Consider the following 8042-nt stretch of genomic DNA (forward strand, 5'->3'; position numbering starts at 1 on the left):
ATCTGACCTGGTCATTATCGTGCTGTCCATCCCTCCCAAAGAGTCCCTCCAATACTGCCACTTCTCTTAGTTGTTGGATCCCTTCCTCAAGAGTCTTCCAGCGCATTCTATGGTGCTGCTCCTGCATTCTTTCCCTGTGGACAAACCTCTCTCTGACACTTATTAAAAGCCGCTCCCAGAGGGAAAGGGACCCTGGCTCGCTTACAAAAATTTGATTGATACCTGATTCCTGAGTCAAGGGTCCCAGATTCTTTGCTTCACCACCATCCAGCTGGACACCTGTACCCATGAGATCCCAGACACGAAGAAGCCAGGTTGTATAAGCTTCACGTCCCCGTTGTACAATATCTTTGGGCAGATTACGGAGACTTTTGTACGTCAGGGACTCAGTGATGATTGCAACCTCTGGCTCCCCTGTGGGTTGTGAGGGCCCTCCCCTATCTGGGTGCTCTGCTTTTGTCTTTGATCTCTTTGTTTCTACAGGGGCAACTGCTGCAGTTCAGCTGGGACCTGGACAGTTGTAACATCTGTGGGTTCTGCTGCTGCACTATTAGACTGTCCCTCTTCAAGGCAGGGCAAGGGCTTCTCACCAGCTGGGGAAGTGTATTTCTTCAGCATGTGGCCCATCTCACGTATCTCCTTCACTAGACCCCTCATCCAATCTGGGTAGTTCACATCTGGGGTGGTCTGTGGGGTAGGGGCAGGCTCTGGGGCAGCAGCAGCCCTAGACTCTGGAGGCATATTAGGTTCTGGGGTAGGCGTCAGTGTAGTTATCCAGGTTAGTCCCCCCTTTTCTCTAAATGCTAAATAGAACAGGCCTATCAGCAACACCAGCCACTGTATGATATCATTAATATTTAGAGTGGATCTGATCTCTTAAAAAACTGGTGGGGTGGACTCGAAAAGATGGTTAAAGGGTTGGGAGAAGATTTCCCCCAGTGTCATTTCCTTACAGCAGGTGGCATTATTAAAGTAACCCCAAAAACATATAGTTAGTGTGTGATAGCTGTGAATCCATGTGCCTGCTTTCCACAAGAAGTTAAAAATCTATTAATTTCTCACCTTATTCACCTATAAGAAAAAACGGATAATAGCTACAATGGCTTTGGTTATAAGACTCATGTTTAGATAAGGGCCTACAAATGGGAGAAATACAGCTACGATCACGTGCCACCCAAACCACGGTACGCTGTACTACATGGTGTCGCCTAGCAAGGTTTCTATAGCCACACACAAAAAAAATAGATTATTCAAGAACTGTTATTCTCTTTTTGTTTATGTGCCCTCATGCCGCACATTGGGCACCAAAATCTGTCTTGGTTTGGAAAGACAGGTGCCTGCTAAAGTAGACAGGAACCTCTCCTGAAATGGAGAATGCAAACCCTCCCCACCCCTCTGAATTGGTATGAATTTGGGGCTCTCAGGCAAAAAATATGGGAGCAGGAAATAACAGTTCTTTAATAGGGAAGGGAAAAAATAAAAGGATAAAATAAAACAATGCAATACACTAGAACAACACTGACAGCGCCAGAACACAACCTGACACCCTGTTGGTCAGGGTGTTGGTAGCAGTTCCGTTGGAAAAGGGCTGCAGTCCTCCTGGAGTGTCAGATATGGTTCTGTTGGAGCAGGGGAGTCCTGTAGGAAAGGGGTGTATTCCTCCTCCACAGATCCGTGGAAGCAGAAGCAGCTGCTGTTCCTCTGGGGAGTCTAGTGGAGAGGAGCTGTGCTGGTGTCAGAATCTACCCAGTTATATCTGGGTTGGAATGCTTGGCTCCTCCCTCTGGGCAGAGCATCTCACAATGGGATGTTATAGTTCTTATCAGTCATGTGGTGACATTCAATAGCCTCTTATCAGCAGATGTCCCCCTGTTGATTATGATCACTCAGGAAGAGTGATAAGGAGAATTGCCCACTTGACACCAGACAACTGCCATAGAGATGGCAATAGAATACATCTTGCCTTGCAATCTGGATCTTCCCCATCCCAAATTTTCTTATCCCGCTTTTCCTGATCCTGATTTTCCTGACCCTGCTTTTCCTGATCACGCTTTCTGATCCCAGTTTTCCCAATCCTGATTTTCCCAATCCCACTTTTCCTGATCTTGATTTTCTGGATCCCGATCTTCCTAATCCTGATTTTATTGATCCAGGCAATGCACAGGGATGTCCCTGTGAATGAACCCCAGGAAGACCCTAGGAATGCCCCAGGCTGTCCCTGGGATGTCCCCGGAATGTCCCCAAGATGTCACGGAGCTGTCCCCCCAGAATGTCCGCAGGGATACCCCACGATGTCCCCACGATGTCCCCTTTCCCCACAGGAGCAGCTGCGGTGAGTGCAGAGCACAGAGCTGGGCAGAGACAAGGACAAGGACAAAGAGGAAGAGGGGGAGAGGGCAAGGAAGGTGAGGCTGGAGCCATTTTGGAGGAATTTGGGAAGAATTATGGGGAATTGGGAGTCTCTCACCCCAAAATCTCCACCCAAAAGTTGATGGATTATGTGGAGGATTTTAGGGTGATTTTGAAGATATTTGGGGGATTCTGAGGGATTTGGGAGATTTTGGGGGTGATTTTGGGAGGATTTTGTGGGTGATTTTGTGGGGGCTTTTGCGGGGATTTTGTGCTTATTTTCATGAGATTTTGGGGGGATTTGGGGATGATTTTGTGGGGATTTAGAGGGTGGATTTGTGGGAAGATTTTTGGTTGATTTTGGGGTCTCACCCCTTTTTTTCCCCACAGATTTCAGGCCACTCCAGCCACGTCGTGCAGCCCCGGGATGTGAGGAGCGCTCCAGGCCCAGTGCCCTCGCCCCAGGACAGACCCAAAACCATCTGGATCTTCACCAAGACATGATCCGGGAGCTTGTGTGAAGCTCGGGGGGATTTGGGGACCCCAAAAGGGATTTGAAGACCCTCAGTGACTCAGAAGGGATTTGGGCTCTCAGGGGGGAAGTTGGACCCAGAAGAGAATTGGAGACTTGGAGAGGATTTGGGGACCCAGGTGGGATTTGGGGACTCAGGGGGAATTTGGGGACTTGGGAATTTGGGACCCTGAGGGGATTTGGGGATGTGTAGGGATTTGGTGATGCAGATGGGATGTGGGGACACAGGGGACACCAGAAGCTGTCCCCATGTCCCCGATCCTGGTCTGTGTCCCCCAGAATTCCCAGGGATCGACCCCTGGCCTCGCTCATCATCGGCACCAATGAATTTCAGTGGATCCAGGAGGAGGCTCAGGCTCCGCGGCAGCTCGGGGATTGGCTGCAGATCCTCAAATCCCGCCAGGATGCGGCTTTTATGGTTATCTCCCAATTTCCTGAGCCCAAATTTCCGGGGAATGTCACCAGCAGTGTCCTTGTCCTGCACAACGCCTGGGAATGTCCCCAGCAGTGTCCCTGTCCCGCAGGAGGCCCGGGAATGTCCCCAGCAGTGTCCCCAGCAGTGTCCCTGTCCCACAGGAGGCGCGCAGCCGGACCCGCAGCACAGAGCGGCGGGAGCTGCGGTAGGCACAGCTGGGATGAAGCTGAATTAGGAGGATGAGATGCGATGGCACAACTTGGTACAGCCAGAACTTTTACCTTTTTCCTTGCCTTTCCCCCCCCTTTCCCTCCCTTTCCCCTTTTTTCCCTTTTTCCTTTCCCATTTCTGCTTTTCCAATTCCCTTACCCCATTTCCATTCCTACATCCTGCAGCTCCTGCTGACTGCCCGCTGCAGCTCCATCCTGGACAGGCAGGAGAAGCTCCAGGGTTCCCTTTCCCCTTCCCCATTCCCATTTCCCATTCCTATTTCCATTCCCGTGTCCCACAGCTCCTGCTGCCTGCCCACTGCAGCTCCATCCCTGACAGGCAGCTGGTGGAGAGGCGGAAGATCCAGGGGGAGCTGCAGGTGGAGGAGCAGCGCCTGGCACGGCTCATGGACAGCGAGAGGGAGAAGGAGCTGCAGCTGGAGGAGGAGCTAGAGTCCTGTAATAAGCAGGAGCTCATCAGATCCATGCTTCTCTTTTCCTTTTCCCATTTCCTCTTCCCTTTTCCTTTTTACTTTTCCCTTCTTTTTCCTTATCCCTTTCCCCTTATCTCTTTTTCCTTCCCCTGTTCTTTTTTCCCTCTTCTTCCTCTTCCCTTTCCTCTTTCTCTTTTTCCTTACCCTTTTCTGCCCTTTCCCTTCTTTTCTCTTTCTCGCTTTTCCCTTCTTTTCCATTTTCCCTTCCCTCTTTTGCCTTTCTCTTTCACCTTTTCTCTTTCCCTTTTTCCTCTTTTTTCCTCCATTTCCCCCCTTTTCCCTCCTTTCCCTTTCCCCTCCTTTCTGCTTTCCTTTTTCTCTCTTTCCCCTTTCCCCGTTTCTCTTTTTTCTTTTCCTTTATTTTCCTTTTCTTTTCCCACTTTCCCCTTCTCTTCCCATTCCCTTTCTCTTCCCTTTTCCCTTTCCTCCATCCCCTGTCCCCTTTCCCTTTCCCCGCCTTTCCCTTTCACCACCCCATACACTCCACAATACTGGAACCACAACTTTTCCATTTCCAAATTCTCAAATTCCCAAATTCCCAAATAATATCGAAATACTTCCCAAATTCCCAGCAATAAGCTGGAGGTGCTCCAGCAGATAGAGCCGTGCCAGGAGCAGTGGGTGCTGAGGGCCGAGCAGAAATTCCAGGAGGGCCAGAGGTTCCTGTAGCACCTGGAGCAGATGAAGAGGGAAGATCACGAGGTCGGAGATTCCCATTGGGAATCTGGGAATTGGGAATTTGGGAATTTGGATTGGAAGGGTTGGGAAGAGCTTGGGGGCAGCACGGGACAGGATAAGGCCTCTGGTGGCCTTGGGGATGTGGCGGCCTCAGCAGGTGGGGACACTGAGCTGCTGGGGATGGCACGGGGTTCGGACACCCCATGACCATCCCGGCACTCACAGCGTGATGGCAGCTGGGCCCCTTCCTGATGATCCAGGACCACCACTGAAATCCCTCCTTTCCGCTTGGGGGCAGCCTGTAAGGTGTTGCAGGTCAAGCCTTGGTTGGCACTCATTGAAATTGCTCTCTGCAGTTTGGCCTATGCAGTCATGTCCTCAATGAACAGCTCAAGTGATCTAAATGAACTCAATTTGAATTGCATCCCCAAAGTTTTCAAAACAGTTGTGTGTGTCTGCTGCATAAGCAGAATTTGACCAAATTCAGACTGTTATAAATGATCGAATCCGCAGCCAAATTTAAAAAATTTGACAAAGATTTTCTTAAACGATAACAAATTATAATTAAAAATCCGCCACAGCCAAGACAGCGTCAACTCCGGAATTTTGGTGCTGAGTGAACCTGAATCCAACTGACAGAGTGCCAGCGTTTTCCTGGTGGTTCACCCCGACTGTCTCATACAGCCAGCTTATATCCCCCATATTCTGCCTGAGGCTGGAATGACAGAATGTCCCTTGTGTTCGTTCATATGTAGAGCTGGATCATATAGATACAAAAGCCAGTCCAGGTGTTCCAATGACTGTCTGACCTCCTCCAGGATAGTCTTTTTCACATGTATTGCTGGGTCCATACGGATGCAAAAAGCCAGTCTCGATGTCTGTATGGCTGTCTTTCACGTGTAATCAAGTGGTGCCCGGTATTCAGGATAACAGATGTAATCTGCTCCTGGTGCCGGTCCTCCTGAGAGGCTTAAGCATCTCTGGGAAGTCGACGTTCATGGGGAAGGCTTCATTCTTAGGCTGATGGACTTGATATTATCTCTAATGTTGTCTGGGAACTAATTGAATAGAAATAGGATTCCGGTCCCAGCCAGGGTGGTCAAGGACATGTGTTGGATTCTTACAATATTTTATACACACATGTATACGAATAGCATAAATTAACTATATATATATATATATATAGAAATATATATAATTTTCTACATCTACCCATCACCACAGGGGGTTCCCCACAGACGGAGTACCCTTTTATACTATCTGGTATTCCCCTTGTTGGATACCCTGATATACTACATAGTTCACTCCTGTTATAAATGATTGACTCCGCAGCCAAATTTAAAAAAAATTGACAAAGATTTATTATACTAATTGCAAATTGTAAAAAAATCCCCCACAGCCAAGACAGCGTCAACTCTGGAATTTTGCACTGGGTGAACCTGGATCCGACTGACAGAGTGCCAGCGTTTCCCCGGAACCTCCGACTGTCTCATACAGCTTGCTTATATACCCTATATTTTCCCTGAGGCCTGAATAACACAGAATGTCCCTTGTGTTTCTTCATATGTAGAGTTAGAACATGGGGATGCAAAAGTCAGTCCAGGTACTTCTACAATCATCTAGGTCCTTCCTGGATGTTCTTTTCACATGGATAACCGAGTCCATACGGATGCAAAAGGCGTGCCTCGATTTCTGTATAGCTTTCTTTCACATGTACTCGGGTGGTGCCCGTGTTTCGGGACAACTGATGTAATCTGCTCCTGGCTTCGTTCTCCTGAATAGTCGAGGAAGACAACCTTCATGGCCCAGGGAGGCTCCATTCTTAAGCTAAAGACTTGATATTATCTTTAGCGTGTTCCGGGAACTGATTGAATAGAAATGGGACTATGCTCTCGGCCGGAGTGGTCAAAGGCATGTGGTGGATTAATGTAATATTTTATACATACACATATTTACTTATAGCATGCATTTACCATACATATATAACAATAGGGAGCACCTGAGCATGGAATGGGTTGGGGGTACCAAAGGGGAGAGGAAAATGGAAAGTAGGGGGTGCAGGGAAAGGTGGGGAGGCTGTAGGGGATGGAGGTGTTGGGCTGTGCCCCCCCAACACTTTTCTTTTTCCTGGAAGAGAAGAGGCTGTGCTGAGAGTCAGATGGGAAAGGGGGAGGTCCTGTCTTAGGGGTATGCTGTCCCAGGGGTGGTACATCCTGGGGACCCCTGTCAATGCAAGGGTGGGGCCCAGCCATGGCCCAGTCCCACTGCACAGGGATGGCCATTGCCCAGCCCTGCTCTGGCCAGCCCCAGGTGGCAGACAGCACCTCAGGGTCCCCCCCCGCCCCCTTGCCTTTGATTCTGGCAGCTTTAGAGCTGCTACAGAGGTGAGAAATCTGTGGGGGAAAAGGCCTGCCTGTTCTTTGCTCAGCTCTGCAAGAAGCACAAAACCCAAAGGGAGCCCAAGCAGTGGCTCTGGGAGGGCCTTTGATGGTTTTCAGAGCAGGGCTGGCTGGAAACCGTCCCTGCAGGGGCAGCTGTGAGGGAACCAGTGTAGAAATGCAGGAATTGATCATTTTGTCCCTTTGCCCAGGGGACTGAGAGAGCCCCAGAGCTACTGCAAATCCCACACCAGTCTGCTCAACAGCCTGACCTCGACCCTCCTCCTCCTCCCTGCCTTGCCCTGGATGGACAGTGGCCGGATGCCCCTCACCCACCACAGTCGCTCTCTCACTGCCCTCCATGCCTGGATGGGGAGAGAAAATTGAGCAAAGGGTTCCTGGGTTGAGACAAGGGACCAGGAGAGATCCCTCAGCAAATCCTGTCACAAGTAAAACTGCCTGGGATTTAGAGATATTAATTGAATTTATTGCTGACAAAATCAGAGCAGGGCAAGGAGGAGTCAAATAAACCCTTCAATACACCTTCCCCCTGTTATGAATGACTATGCAGCCATTGGCTTTCACTATTATACTGGCTTTTGCAAATTATTTTGGTGTAATACAGTTTGTAATTACTTCTTAACTGCTTTTGATACACTACAATTTGTCAGCCTTTTTGCCCTAATCCCTGTGTAGAATATATATTTTGGCATGATAAATATATTATAGTTTAGGCTCTCCCAAAATATCAAGATAGAGACAATGTGCTGTGTATTACAACATTAACTGTTGCTGAAATATCTAATGCCTTTATTTGTGTTACTAAGGGACAATGGTGAGAATAACTCAGATAATTGTGTGAAGTAGCTAATGTTGATTTAATGTACTGCTGGAGGATCTCACCTGTATGAGAAGAACACATTGAAATGTAGCAAGGAAATAAACAGCAAAAGAAATTCTGAAAAGTGGGATTTGCCACTGACCCTT

Source organism: Fringilla coelebs, assembly GCF_963513975.1.
Source record: "Fringilla coelebs genome assembly, chromosome: 29".
Taxonomy (NCBI): Eukaryota; Metazoa; Chordata; class Aves; order Passeriformes; family Fringillidae; genus Fringilla; species Fringilla coelebs.